Source organism: Peromyscus maniculatus, chromosome 23 (genome assembly GCF_049852395.1).
Source record: "Peromyscus maniculatus bairdii isolate BWxNUB_F1_BW_parent chromosome 23, HU_Pman_BW_mat_3.1, whole genome shotgun sequence".
NCBI lineage: Eukaryota > Metazoa > Chordata > Mammalia > Rodentia > Cricetidae > Peromyscus > Peromyscus maniculatus.
This window is the reverse complement of record NC_134874.1, coordinates 16,947,002-16,962,139: the sequence shown is the minus strand read 5'-3', so window position 1 is coordinate 16,962,139 and position 15,138 is coordinate 16,947,002. Positions and strand designations below refer to the sequence as shown.

At 53.6% G+C, this 15,138-nt stretch overlaps 1 protein-coding gene across 2 annotated transcripts in view; it reads left to right on the top strand.

Annotated features, from left to right (window-relative positions):
• Positions 1–15,138, top strand: part of Scarb1 (scavenger receptor class B member 1) — a 68,091-nt gene that overhangs the window by 13,069 nt on the left and 39,884 nt on the right. The gene's annotated exons all lie outside the window — the stretch shown is intronic.

Sequence of the window (15,138 nt, the reverse complement as noted above, 5' to 3'; positions counted from 1 at the left end):
AGGAACAGACCCAGTTTTCAGAGACGTTATTGGGACTGCCGTGGGTGGTGAGTAAATAAATCACACCTGTCTTAACCAAGGGCGGAAGGGATTAGAGGTGAGGAGCAGGTTTGCGGAGCACTGCCTTCCGTAGCGAACGGTCTTGGGCAGCCCTGGCTTGGCGTGGCCCCCCGCCCGCTCTCTCTCTCCTCTGCAGTCTGTAAAGCCCAGGTTTATTACCAAAGCAGGGGTCACGTCCTCCCGTGGTTTCCTCACACACAGAGCCAGTGTGGGGCTGGGGTGGAGAGCTGCTTCTTAATCTGCCCGTGATCTCTATGGATCTGCTAGTGATCTATATCTATCGAGACGAGGAGGTGTGGCCCACAGTCAGGAAGAACAGCAGCAGCAACAACAGGAAAACCTGGCTGCTATCACACACCTGTAATCCTAGCACTCCAAAGGCTAAAACAGGAAAATCGGAGTTACATCATCCTGACTACATAGGGAATCCGAGACCAATCTCGGCTACATAAGAGCCTGTCTCCAAAAAAAAAAAGGGGGGGGGGGGAGGGGGGCATGAAAGGGCGCAGTGGGTAAAGATGCCTGCCACCAAGCCTGTTGACGGGTGTTTGATCCTGGGACCCACGTGGTGGAAGAAGAGGACCAGCTCCTTCGAGCTGTCCTCTGTCCTCTGCCCTCCGTGCAGGTAACACATTCTAACTCCTACGTACACACAAATAACAAACACGAAACAAAACAAATCAAAGCAATGATGCCCAGGGCCGGGAGACGCGGTGGTTGACAGTCCCTTGCCTCTGATTGGCTGGGATTGGGTCACGTGCTTCTCTTTGGACCAATCACTGTGCACCAAGGGAAAAAAAAACCATTCCTCTGTGTAAGAGGAGCCCTCTTCTGAGGACTCAGGTCGGAATGGAGTGGTGTCCTGTGACAGTAGCCCGCGTGGGGAAGGAACCCTTGGCCCCTGGTTAGCACCCAATCACCCCCTTTCGTGGTTCTGTATTTGGGATGCTTCCTTTGGCGTTAGCTCCAGCCTTTCTTGAGGAGAAAGGAGGCAGCTCATCAGGGTAAATTTAACAACTCTTGGATTGTTGGATCTTCAGCTACTTGGGTTTCTCTCTTTCCCTTTTATTTTATTTCATCATCATCATTATTATTATTATTTTGGTCTTTTGAGACAGGGTCTCTCTATATAATCCTGGAACTCATTATGTAGACCAGGCTGGTCTTGAACTTACAGAGATCCACCTTCCTCTGTTTCTGGGGTGCTGGGAAAGGCCTGTGCCACCACGCCCAGCTCATCACCATCATCATCATCGTCATTTGAAACAGGGTCTCACACCTGTAACCCAGGCTAGCCTCAAACCTTTGGGCAATCCTTCTGCCTCTGCTTCCAGTCCTGGGATTATGGGCATGCGCCACCATGCGTGGCCCATCTTTTCTTTTGTTAAAGTTACATGTATTTGTTTATTTGTGTGTGGGGGTGGGAACACACACACACACACACACACACACACACACACACACACACACACACACGAGTAGAGGTCGGAGGACAACTGGCAAGGGTCGGGTTTTCTTCTTCCACCGGGTAGAGCCCAGGGGTTGAACTCGGGCCATTAGGCTTGGCAACAAGGGCTTTACCGACTGAGCCATCTTGCCAACCCCCATGCTTTATTTTCTCTTTAAAGACCACAAAGGTCAGAGGAAACCGTGCTCTGTTCAAGGCCGTGGTTGGTAGCCGGCCTGTTGCTGCGGGCCATGCTGACAGTCCCCGGCTAGCTAGGGAAGTGGGAAGTTGGACCTAGGGAAAAAAACAGGGAGCTTGGTAGGGGAGGGGTGGCCAGGTGATTTATTCTATGGCGGCTTCCAGACAGAGTCCCTGTGTCCCTACCTACCTTTCTCTTGGCTCCCACCCGGCTGCAGGAGTGGGAGGAAGTATTCCGATAGACGTCAGGGCCACGAGTGCCAAAGTTCAAGCTGCGTGGGCTTCCCTCGAGGCTCCGGATGGGCCCTGGGACGGAAGTAGGAGAAGGAGCCTGGGCCTTGGTGACCTTCACGACACTCGGCACCAGGCTCCAAGGAAGAGGCGTCGAGCCGCTCGGGGCGTGTTCTGCAATGTGGCTCGGACGAAGTTCTGGCCTCAGACAAAGCAGCTGTTGGCTCTTGCCCCGGACTTTGATGCACGCCCCGCTCTTCTGGGACAGTACAGGGGCTGCGGCTGGGCCTCAGGGATGAGGCCTCTGCTGGCGTCCCTTTCTAAGCTGAGCTGTGCCCGGGGTTCTCACATGCTTGCCGTCTCCCTGGAGGAGAGAGATGAGGTGGATGTTCCTATAGGGTCATGGTCAATATCGTGAAAGAGTTGAATAGTCTCTGGGCTTGGGCCTGGGGGGGTGGGTGGCATTCTAAATTTGAACCCTGGCTTTGCCAGTTCCCTGCTGGGCAACTTCAGGCAAACGCCTTAACGTCTCTGTGCCTTTTCACCGTGTTCTGAATAATGTCCTGGGCCCTGACTTTTGTGACGGCGGGGGAGCTAGTACTTGTTAGACACCTAGAATGTCATTTCACCGTGTTGACATACACACACACCTCCAGGCGGGTCTGTCATCCGCGTTTGCAACAGAACTCTGCTCCGCCTGCTGCTCTGAGCCATCAGGAGGCTTGCTCAAGGCGTGTCTAGGTTTCCCACTGGCCTTCGACCGCCTGGTGATGTCTCAGGCTGACTCTGCAGTTGGCCCGAGTTAGTACCTTGCAGAAGAGCCTTGCCCCTCCACGACCAGCTGCCTCTCCAGGGTACACTCAGCTGTGGGCCTTTCTCCCACCGTCAGGCTTTCTCTTTAAAACACTGTTGTTTTGGGAAAATTGCTGACGCAGGACAGCCGGCCACATTGGCCCTCACCCAAACCCCTTGGCCCTGCAGAGGATACATGTAGAACTCTGTGTGGGTCAAGGACGCTTGCCTCTCTGCCCACAGCCTGCAGCTATAGGCTGGCTCCCGCCTGTGAAACCTCGGCTTCCTACACTGACCTTCCTCCATCCCAATCCACCTTTCCTGCCTCTCTGTGTGCGTATGTGCACATGAACGCAGGTGCCTATGGAGGCCACACGAGGGCGCCAGATTTCCCGGCACCAGATCCCCCTGGAGCGGGGAGTTAACAGTGAGCCACCTGACCAGGGTCCTGGAAACTGAACTTAGGTTCTTTGCGGGAACAGTACACGCTCTTAACTGCTAGGCTGTCTCTTGGCAGTTTTTGTTTGTTTACAGAGGGGCCATATAGAGATCAGAGGACATCCCTGGGGAGTCAATTCTCTTCTTCCATCTTGTTGGCTCCGGGACTGAACGAACCCAGGCTCTGCGGCAAAGTGCTTTTATTTGCTGAGCCATCTTGAGACAAAGGCTCATGGAGTTTCCCAGACTAGCCTTGGAGTCCAGGCTGGCCTTGAACCTTTCAACCCTCCTCCTTAGCCTCCCTAGCAGCTGGGGTGGCAGGCCGGCTCACCATGCCCCCATTTGGTTGCAGTTGTTAAGTTTAGAGGATTGTCCCATGTGGGTCCTCTTCTTCCTACCAATGGTGCCACCAGTTTCTTGTCATACACCCTCCCAGCCCTATTTTCCAGGAGCTGAGGAGCTGGTCAGCTTCTAGGCAGGGTGCCCTGGGCTTGATCGACGTATGCTCTTCCCACAGACCCTGCACAAAAGCTGCTCGCTGTGATGGGTGTCGGACTATCCTGGTGGAGCAGGCCTCTGGGCTCCACAGCAGCAGCAGAGGGGTGGTGACCATAGAACCTAGGTGGGTTAGAGTATCCTGCACCAGCTCCCGCTTAAGCTTGCTGGCTTTCCTAGCCCCGCCTCCACGCCCCAAGAAGTGTTAATCCTTCCACTGGCCAGGCTGGGGCCAGCCCAGGGTTCACGTCCAGCCGCCCCGCGCGGCTCCTTCTGTCCTATTTCCCCATCCTGGCCTCTGAGCCCTGCAGGAATCCTGATCCTGGCCCTGGTCCCATCGGGCCTCCTGGCACAGGAGGCTGCGTTGGTTCCCCTGGGCTGAGAGCCTGTCTCAGCGGGTGTTCCCATTGTAGCTGGGGTCCTGACAGGCGCTGGCCTTGGGATTTCCTTCTGCTCTCTGTTCTCAGCCCTGCTCATGCCTCCCGCTCTTTGTTTCTTATTATTGGGAAAGAGGACGTAGTTCTGGCAAAGGTCATCCATGATACACGTTCATCAGGTGACAGGAGCCCCAGGTGAAAAGATGAAGCCCTTGTGGTCCTGTGGCCCTGCCAGAGGGAACCACTGACACCCCCCCCCCCCGGGCTGCTCTCTGCCTTTCTTAGAATCCCTACATACCCGACTGGGTCCTGGTTTCGAACTTTTTCTCCAGTGTATCCAAACTCTGATTTTATTGTGATGTTCTTGCTCTGTAGCTCACACTCGGCTTGAACTGGTGTCAGCCTTTCTGTCTCAGCCTCTGGAATGCAGGGCCCACAGATGTGCACCACCAAGCCCGGCCTTATTTGTATCCTGGCTGGCCTGGAACTCGCTCTGTAGACCAGGCTGGCCTCGAACTCACAGAAATCCGCCCACTTCTGCCTCCCAAGTGCTGGGATTAAAGGCATGTGCCACCACCGCCTGGCCGGGGATATGGCTTCTTTTACTGAACTTGTTTTCAGGTTCATCTATATAGTAACATATGGCTGTGCATCCTCACTATTTATGATGGAGGGATTCTTTTTTTTTTCACAGTATCGGTCTTTCGATGGTGGCACTTGTGAGTATGGGAAGCATGCTGCTGTGAGGGGTATGGATACATGCTCACTCCTCTTGTCCCCCTTTCTCTGCCCTTCCCTGTCTGCCCTCCCAAACCTCAGCTTCTTCCTCCGTGGCTCATCCTCTTCCTAGCTTCGATCTTGAATGTGACCTTCAACCTGCTTCAACAGTGGGAGTCCGTCCATACCGCAGTGGGTGAGAACTTGAGTTTGGAGTCCTCTGGCTGGTGCCCAAATCTTGGTTCAGCCTCCCGCCAGCTGTGTGACCTCCAACAGCTGGCTCACCTCTCTGACCATGGTTAGGTGACTTACGTTACTGGGCCATCATAGTGAAAGGCCATCAGTTGGGTGGCTTAAGCGATGCTCATTTCCTCTTGGCCGTTCTGGAGGGGCTGCCGCCATGGCTCCTAAGGTTCCCACTCTTTAACTTGCAGCCACTGCCTGCCTCGTCCTTGGTCTCTCTGCCCCAGCTCCTCCTCCTCCTCCTCCTCCTCTTCCTCTTCTTCTTCTTTTTTTCCCGTTTTTCGAGACAGGGTTTCTCTGTGTAGCTTTGCGCCTTTCCTGGAACTCACTCTGTAGCCCAGGCTGGCCTCGAACTCACAGAGATCCGCCTGGCTCTGCCTCCCGAGTGCTGGGATGAAAGGCATGTGCCACCACCACCCGGCATCCCCAACTCTTCTTGCTGTAGACATTGCATCAGGGGCCACCCTGATGAATCGATTGCCTCATTTTAACCTCCCACCGCCCCATGGTGGGTCCCGACTCGGTACAGCCCCACTTTTTGAGGCATGAGGGTGGGGTGGAGGTAGTGGCTCACCACCATGTGGAACACTTGGGGTAGGACACTGTGTGGCCATCTTGAAATCAGGGTCTCTGTGATTCGTGCCTGAGACCCTGGAAAGGTTGGGTCTTGTGGGAGCGAGGAGGGTGCCCGGGAATATCTAAGTAGTTCGCAATTGCTGGGGGTGGAGCAGATGGGTGACGCAGATGCTTTGAGTCACCCCATGCTCCTGTAAGTGACCCCAGTAAACATGTTGCTGCACTCATCCGGATGGGCTGGAATCACCTCTTTGGCCAGAGGTCACCCTGTCTGGGGTGAATCAAGTCCCCGAGAAAAGTCACACAAGAATAGGGGTTTTTATGTTTATTTTGCTTTTGTGCGTGTGTGTGTGTGTGTGTGTGTGTGTGTGTGTGTGTGTGTGTGTTGGGTATCAGATTTTTTTTTTTTTTAAGATTTATTTATTATGTATACAGAAGAGGGCACCAGATCTCATTACAGATGGTTGTGAGCCACCATGTGGTTGCTGGGAATTGAACTCAGGACCTCTGGAAGAGCAGTCGGTGCTCTTAACCTCTGAGCCATCCCTCCAGCCCCCATCAGATGTTTTTATCACTCTCCACCACACTGATTTGAGCATCAGGGTGAACTCCAGCTGCAGTGTTCGGGGAGGTGGTGGCCTCTCCAGGCACTGGCTAGTCACCCTGCTAGGTGGCACTATCTTATCTGGGTTGCCGTGTGCCTATCTGGCTCCTGACTTCTTGCTGTTACCTGGATTCCCTGTTTAATGTCTGTCAGATTTTGTCTGTTCCCATGGTGACAGGTGCCCTGGTTTTTCCAATTCCTAGCCACACACACAGCATATTCCACATACTCCCTGGAACCTGCCACGTTGGGTGGCTTCAGATCTGCGCTTGGGATGTCTGGGTAAGCAACCAGCTGACCACTGCTGGCAGGCTGGCTTCATAAGCGGCCATTCATCGTCTCAGAGTTTTGCGTGACCAGCCTTCTAGGAGCTCTGTGACTTGGAAGAGGGCCTGTGGGTGTTGTCTCAGTTTGCATTTCTGTGTGTGTGTGTGTGTGTGTGTGGGTGTGTGTGTGTACACAATGTACGCATATGTGTCTGTGGGTGCATTTTCTATGTTGGTGTACATGTGGCCACCAGAGGTCCATGTTGGATGTTCTCAATGATTGCCCAATTTGCTTATTTGTTTATTCTAAGACAAACTCTTATTACCAGGCTGGACTGGAACTCACTATGTAGACCAGACTGGCCTCGAACTTACAGAGATCCACCTGCCTCCTTAGTGCTGAGATTAATGCCATGTATGACCACACCTCTGTGTGTGTGTGTGTGTGTGTGTGTGTGTGTGTGTGTGTGTTGCTGGTGTTTGAACCCAGGGCTTCCTAGGTGCTAGGTGAGCACTCTGCTGCTATCTTATCTCCCATGCCCAGTCTGTTTTTTGACTCAGGGTCTCTCACCGTATCTGGAGCTTACTGATTGGCTAGACTCTCTGTCCATCAAGCTCCAGGGACCTTCCTTTCTCCACCCACCTCAATGCACTAAGTGTTGGGGTTATAGACCTATGCAGCTAGGCTTGCTTGGCTTTTTCATGGTTCTGGGGTCATTTGCAGGTCCTCATGGTTGAACAGCGAGTAGTTGTATCTACTGAGCTGACTCCCTGGCCTGGTGAGCCTCTTCCGTTTGTAAGCAGGGCTCCAAGAATTTGAAGGGCATTAACAGGCTAGCCTGAGGCTTGAGCTCCATTTACTCAGAATTCGTGTCAGGCTGCGCTTGTGGCTCACTTTGTAGAGTGCTTGTCTAGCGTGCCTGAGGTCCTGGGTTCAATCCCCAGCACCCTGGGAACTTTACATGGTGGTCCATACCCACCATCCCAGCACTCTGTTTGACTACCATAAGGAGGCCAACCTGGGCTAGAGACACTGGTCCAAAAAAAAATCTGTGTTGAAGGTCGTGGCGCTCAAGGGTGTCTGGCTTTTGTCTGGGATGGGAGCCTGATTGGCAGGTAGAGGCGGACGGGAAAGTCCTGCCAAGGACTGGAGGCCAAGGGACTAGCGTGTCTGTCTCCTCACCAGTGCTGAAATCAGGGGGTATTCCTTCGGTGGTGGTGCCTCAGCCCCTTAGAGAGGCCTGGGTTAGTCACCTAGGTCTAAGATTCTAAAGCATGGGAACTTGCTGGTTAGGCTGGGAGCGCCTTGTGTTGGGGGCCCTTGACTCTCTCCACTCCCAGAAGTTTTCACGGCTCTTCAGTAGGTGGAGTCAATGCCCCTGTCTCTGCCTCTGTCTCCACACGGCCTCCTCTGTATTCTCCCCCTCCTCTTCTTCAAGATTTAGTTGTTAGTGTTAATTATGTATATGTGTATGATTGCATGAATTTATGTGCATGGTGGATGTGCTTGGAGCCCATGGAGGCCAGAGGGCGTTTGTAGATGTAACCAACCGTCTTATTAAATAAGAAACACAGAACCAGAAATGGGTTAATTTAAGATATAAAAACAGTTAGCAAGAAGCCTGCCACGGCCATACAGTTTATAAGTAATATAAGCATCGTGAGTGATTATTTTATACGTGGATTGTGGAACTGCGGGGCTTGGTGGAACCTGGAGAGAAGCCCTCCAGCTACAGGCGTTGGATCCCCTGGACCTGGAGTTAGAGGCAGTTGCGAGTCACCATGTGGATGCTGGGAACTGAACGCGCATGCTCTTCTCCCCCGACCATCCTTCAGCCCCTCCCCCCTTCTTATAAGTTCATCTGTTCTTGCATTTGGGGATCCAGCCTATGTCCAATCATTTTTGAGATTCGTTCCCATTTTGAGACAGAGTCTCACCATGCAGCTCAGGCTGGCCTCGAACTCATTCCGAAGCCCAAGCGGGCTTTAAACTCACAATCCTCCTACCTCAGCTTCCCAAGTGCTGGCATGACAGGCCTGTGCCACTGTGCCGGGATATTCTTAACTTGACGGCATCGGCCCAGACCCTGTCTTCAAATAAGGTCTCACTCTGAGGTTTGGGTGGGCGTCAACTTTGTGGGGCTGCTATGTATGTGAGCCCAGACTCAGATCTGCAGGATTCTCGGATTCAATCCCAGCTGTCATAAGTTCTACAGAGACTGAAATCCCTCCTGAATGTCACTTCCTCATCTGTGGAGGGGCTAGGCACCCTCTCAACACCATCTGGAGGTCACACAGGGCCACTGGCATGGTTGAGTGTCTACACCATGTGCATGGTGGGGTACCTTTGGCCCAGACAGCCCCACTATGAAAACAAACTACAGAACAAAAAAATCATCCCTCTGTTGTGATGACCAGATCTCGGCACTTGAGAGGTGGAGGCAGGAGGATCAGAAGTTCAAGGTCATCTCTGCTAATAGTCAGTTTGAAGCCAGCCCAGAGCGGCATGACCCTCAGGGAAGACAAAGGTGACATGTCGCTGCCCTCCCCCAGGGTCCCAAGCACAGAGGTAACTTTGGTTCATGGCTTTTGTTCTTTCCTGCAAAAAACATGTTTATGTCCAGGATAGTCCCTCCCTGCCCTCTCCGTCCTCCCTAGCCTGGCTCCCGGTACCGGTGCGCACTTCCTGCGTTTTGCAGCCCTTGGATTGGGCACCCGGATGGGTCCTGGGTCTTCCCCTTCTCTCCTCTGCCGTGTTTCCCATCAGCCAAGTCCATGGAGAGTGGGTGTGTGTTCGACAGCATGTCTCCGGGACATTGGGCCTCTTCCAGAACCATCTCCCCATGTCTTCCGGAGCTTTCTCGGGGGATGTATTAGTTTCTAGAGAAACGCCACTAATACCCCCCTGGCTGGGTGCCTGGAAGCCACCTGTGAGTTAAGGTGCCACTAGGGCTGAACTTCCTCTGAGGCCCCAGGGGTCCTAACATACCCCCCAGTTCAGCTTCTGTGTCCCCCAGCTTGTATCCCCATCGGTCATTCTATCCCTGCTCCACCTTCTGATAAGAACATCTGTTCTTGGATCCAGGACTCACCCCTGGCTGCTCTCAAGACCCTCAGTCATAACATCCGCAGACCCTTCCTCTTGACAAGGCCGTGTTTATGCCTTCTGATAAACAGAGCTGTGGGGGTGGGGGTGGGGAGGGGTTGACACCCTGCAGGAGGATGGTGCTAACAGCAGCAGTCAGCGTTGACCAAAACTGAAAGCCCACGAAAGGCTGAGGAAGGGGGAATTGCACATTCAAGGCCAGTCTGGGCTGTAGGGAACTATTAAATAGCTTGTCACAGCAGCCATAGTCCAGAGCAGAAGGAAATGGATTCATGTGCACTTGCTCGCTTGCTTGCTTGTGCTGGGCTCAACTTCCCCGGGGACTCCTGTGCAGTTCAGGACCCCTTTGCCTAGGGAATGGTGCCACCCACGGTGGACTGGGTCTTCCCACATCCGTGAACCTAATCAACATACCCACAGGCCAACCTAATGTCGACAGTCCTTCCTTGAGACCCTCTTCCCGGGTGCTTCTGGGTATGTCTAGTTGACAGTTAAAGCCAACCATCACACGGTCATGATTTTAAAAGACAAGGCACATCTTTGGGTGTGCTTAGCTCAGAGTTACGGGTTACGTGTGTAAAAGATTTAAAGGCTCATCGACACAGAATTTGGTCCCTGAAGGCACTTGCCGGGCTTAGTCTCCATGAGAACATCACAGTAAGACCCTTTCTCAAACAAACAAATGAAAACATGGTTCAGGGATGTAGTTCACTGGGGGAGGGTTTGCCTAGAGTGCACAAGGTTCTGGGTTCCATCCCCAGCACCGCGCACACTCACACACCAGCTTTCATTGAGCGCTCACTCCTCCAGGCACGAAGCTGTGTGTGGTCCAGCTTCCAGGCATGTGCATCAGAACCAGAGCCACCCCGGTCTCTAAAGGTCCGCTCAAGGCATTTTCTGCAAGTGGAGGCACACAGGCTCTGTGAGGTGGAGGTACCTGCCAGAGGCCACACAGCTGTTGGGGAAGGTCAGGTTTTATCTGGCATCTGGGCGCGTCACTCTTGCCTGGAGGTTACACCCTGACCCTCGTCAGGACCTGTGTGTGCGTTTCGTGTTTGGATATTTGTTGACACTTACAGAGGAGTAGGCCTTAACTCAGACTCACCTTTCCAGGCCCTTGTGTGCACAGAGGTGGCAGAATTTATGTGGTAGCCGCTGGCAGGGATGCAGCCTCCAGGATTGCTGCTCTTCAGTGGGGTCCTCCTCCTCGACCCGGGATAGTGATATCTAGTGTGTGTCTGAGGGCAAGAGGCTGGACTTCCTTGTGCCTCAGTTTCCCTGCTTGTCAAGGGGACCGTGACTAGGAGGGATAAGTGAGTGATAACTGGGGTAGTGTGTTGGTGCTGCCAGGATTGTATCCAGCTGCGGGCTAACATGGGCATCGAGGCACTCAACTCAAGTTGGCAGTGATGTCCTTAACATCGGGCCTTCTTGTTAATCCAGTGTGTTCTAGGCGGCGTCTGGGGTTCTTGGGTGATGGGTTTGGAAAAAAAAAAAAAATTGGGCCATGGTGGGTGCTGAGATCTGAAGCCACTGGAGCTTCGTGGTAACCTCCTACCTCTGTGTCCTCATTTGCCCCGAGCCTCCTACCTGGTCAGGTGAGGTGGTGACGAGGGATGAGAGGGCCAGTGGGATGGCTGAGCAGGTAAGGGTGCTGAATTTGATCCCTGGAACCTACCCGGTAGAAGGACAGAACAGACCTCCACACATGTGCTGTGGTGTGTCTGTGCCCTGCACGTACAAAATAAATAATAAATAAATGAATGTGATTTTTTTTTTTTTTAATCGCAAGGGGCTAGGAAATGTCATTTGTCCCCGTAACTCTCCCCTCTGTGCATGGACTTGCAGAGTGAGAATGAAGACAGGCCCAGGTCTAGCTACAGCCTCAGGCACGGCCTCATCTTCCAAGGACTCAGTTTCCCCATCTGCGAAGTGGTTGCTGTGTTAACTCCTGCGTCCAGCTGTGAGGACCTAGGAGTCAGAGCACACCCAGGGATGTTGTCTGTGGTGGTGATGAAGCTGTCCCTGGGAACCTCCCACAGCGGAGGACAAAGTCAAGTCAGATAAAGAAAGACGAGGAGAGGAGGCCAGCCAGGGAAATGGCCGTGGCCGTGGGCAAGAGGCTGCCCTTGGGCTGAGCAGCCTGGCCTTTGAGGTCTCCCCACAGCTGACCTTCCCAGTCTGGGCTTGCATGGTTTGTGGTCCAGGAGCAGATAAGTAGGCCGGACGATCAGCAGTCAGGGCCACCAACTCCTCAGGGGAGGGAAGAGACGGGATGGGCTCTGTTTCAAGGTAGAGGCTAGCGGAGAGCCCCTGTGGAGAACCCACACACAGCCCGGCCTCACGGTGGCATCGCCCCCTTCCCAGGCCCACAGCTGGGAATGGCTGAGCTCTGTTTGGTAAAACTGTGGGAATGGAAGGTGTCTGTTCCCTAGCAGTTGGGATACTCACAAACACCCCCCAGTACAAGAACTCCCACTGCAGGCCAGGAGGGACCCTTGGTGCCTTAAATGTTTTCCAGGGGTCTTTGTGTCACCCTGAAGCCTTGGGGAGTTATTGGTCTTCCAGCTGGGACAGACGCAGAGGAGCAGGGGAGACAGGAGGAGGACTCTGAGGCCCTTCTGGGGAAACAGGTGTTCCCTCTTTCCGTGGAGCTGAGTGCTCTGTTGCATGCTGGGCCCTTCCCAGGCCCTGGAGCTGCATGGTGGACAGAGAAACAAGGTCTTCATGGGCTTATCTGCCGCACACAGCACCCGCACGAAAGGTGGTGCAATGGTTAGTACAAAGGGCCATGGTGGGCATGGCGTGGATAACAAGGAGACCGGTGGGGAAGGGTCTCTGGAGCCCAGCAGGAAGGAGTAGGCCTCTCTGAGGGCCGGACCAGGAGCCTTTCCACCTGACCGAGAACCAAAATGAGTGTTTGTCCAGAGTAGCTCACGGGTGGCGGTGGCCCGGGAGCAGGTGTTCAGGACACCTGTCGGGCTGCAGGTTGCTGAGGGTCACAGGTCGTGCACACCCACAAGGACAGCCTCTGGATAACCCAGCGGGTCACAGGTGTTCAGAGGAGCAGCCCCGAGAAGTCAGTGTCCAGGTCTCAAAAAGCCGGGCAGCGGTGGCGCATGCCTTTAATCCCAGCACTCGGGAGGCAGAGGCAGGTGGATCTCTGGGAGTTGGAGGCCAGCCTGGGCTACAGAGCAAGATCCAGGACAGCCATGCTACACAAAGAAACCCTGTCTCGGGGGGAAAAAAAAAAGCTGACCAGAGAATCACTGTTGGGTGCAGCCATCCTCCATCCTCCTGGGGAATCTGGACGCCACACACAGCTGAGTGGTCCAAGCACTGAGTGACCACGGATAGGCAAATAGAAAAACCGAATGAAATAAAAAAGGGGGCTGGAGAGATGACCCAGAGGTAAAGAGCACAGGCAGCTAGCTCTTCCAGATGACCCATGTTTGATTCCCGGCACCCGCATCAGGCAGGCCACGACTGCTTGTACCATGAGCTCCAGGGGATCCTACATTTTCTTTTGGTCTCTTTAGGACTCTACACTCATGTGCACAGAGGCATTAAATTTAATCAAAACATAAGTTAAATTTAAATCTTCAGAAATCAAAAGGGCTCTCCAGGAGAGGGAATGGGATATAACTCTACAAAAGAAGAGAGCTTCCTTCTTCTTTAAGAAAAAAAAAATTATTTATTTTTATTTCATGTGCATTGTGTTTTGCCTGTGCGTGTGTCTGTATGAGGGTGTCGGATCCCTCATACAGAAACTGGAGTTACAGGCAGTTATGAGCCCCCCATGTGGGTTCTGGGAATTGAACCCAGGTCCTCTGGATGAGCAGCCCATGCTCGTAAGGGATAAGGCATCTCTCCAGCCCCTCTGTTTTTGGGTTTTTGTTTTGTTTTTGAGACAGGGTCTCACTATATAGTCCTTAAGCTGGTTTCAAACTCATGATCCTCCTGCCTCAGCTTTCTGAGTGCCGGGGTAGCCGCTGCAGAGGAGAGAGTTCTACTCTGTGCTGTAACATGGATGAACCCTGAAGGCGGATTCTGAGAGAAGGCAGGACAGATACAGTGCGATTGTGTTCACAGGAGCCCCCAGAGGACCCAGATGTCGAGGTTGAAGGAGTGGGATACTGTGCGTGGGTGGGGTGTGGGGTGTGTGGGGTAGAGTGTCGAATGGGGACAGGGTCTCAGAAGGACAGATGAGAGGTAGTCTGTGGCCGTTGGTGGCCACATCTGCCCAACACCCTAGGAGCGGATACTTAAAAACGGCCCCAAGTCTGGAGGCTTCACCACAATGAAAGCGAATAAACCAGCTGTGGCCCGTTTCCTCCTGAAGGGACATGGGTCACAGCCCTCCTTTCTCTGGCTTGTAGATGGAGGACCCAGTGTCCATGGTGGCTGTGTTCCAGCCTGATGAATGTCTTAGAAAAATCGCAGTTCCCTGAAAGTGTGGCCCCGAGCCATGGCTGATGCCGTAACCACTGCCCCTTCCTCTGAGGTTTGGCCGGCTTCTGGCTGCATTTTTGAACCTCCGCCAGCCAGAGCTGGAGGCCCTTGTGGTGATTGTCCTCCTTAGGAGTGTTTGTGAGTGAGTGGGTGTCTTCCTTGGGACAGCTTCGTGCCCCCAAGCCACTGCACACATTGACATTGGAAGGGGCCATGAGGGGACCTATACAATAGTCTGGGGACCAGGCTGGAGAGAGCTGAGGATGGAAACCCTGGCCCGGACCTACCCCAAAGGCCTCGTGGGGCGCTAGCTCAATGGAGAACTCTCACACATTTCTAAATGTTCAAGTCCTTAGCTGCTACTGCAAGAATTCTCTAGAAGTCTCCCACAGACCCCAGTCTAGAGGCAAGGCAGCCTTCCCTGAGAGGTAGGGCTCTCTACCCGACAGGTGAGCCACATGTATCTCTAGTGGGGGGGGGCAGGAGGCAGAGAGCCCTGGGTGGGTAACAACACAGACTGCTGTGTGTGTCAAATGCGTATCCAGCACATGGCGGTCGGGAAGCAGAGACAGGAAGATGACGGGTGTGAGGGCCAGCCTGAGCTGCACACTGAGGTCCAGGCTAGCCTGGGTTGCATAACCTGTCAGAAAAACTGCAAGAAAAGATGCCCATTCTCCACCTGGCTTGGCCCTTGATAAATGGTAGCCGTTGTCACTACTAGCCTGACACTTTGGCACCAGGATCAAGAAACAGGAGTTCCCAGAATCCCTTGGGGCACCTGGAAGGTAACCAGTCCACTCACTTTCTCTCTGTCTGTCTCTCTGTCTCTGTCTGTCTGTCTCTCTCTCTCTATCTGTCTCTCTCTGTCTCTGTCTCTCTCTCTCTGTCTCTCTCTCTCTGTCTCTCTCTCTCTCTCTCTCCCTCCCTCCGGGAGACAGGCTCTGGCTCTGGCTCTGGCTGTTGTGAAAGTCATGGCAATCCTTTTGCCTTAACCCTACTGAGTGCAGGGATTACAGATATAAGTTACCACACCCGGCCCTCCACTAGCTTCTGGCTGCGTGGATTAGCTTGATCGATCTAAGCAGAGCCGGGTTCTGCCTCGACTTGTCCCTGTGCTTTCACAGTGGGACCCCTGG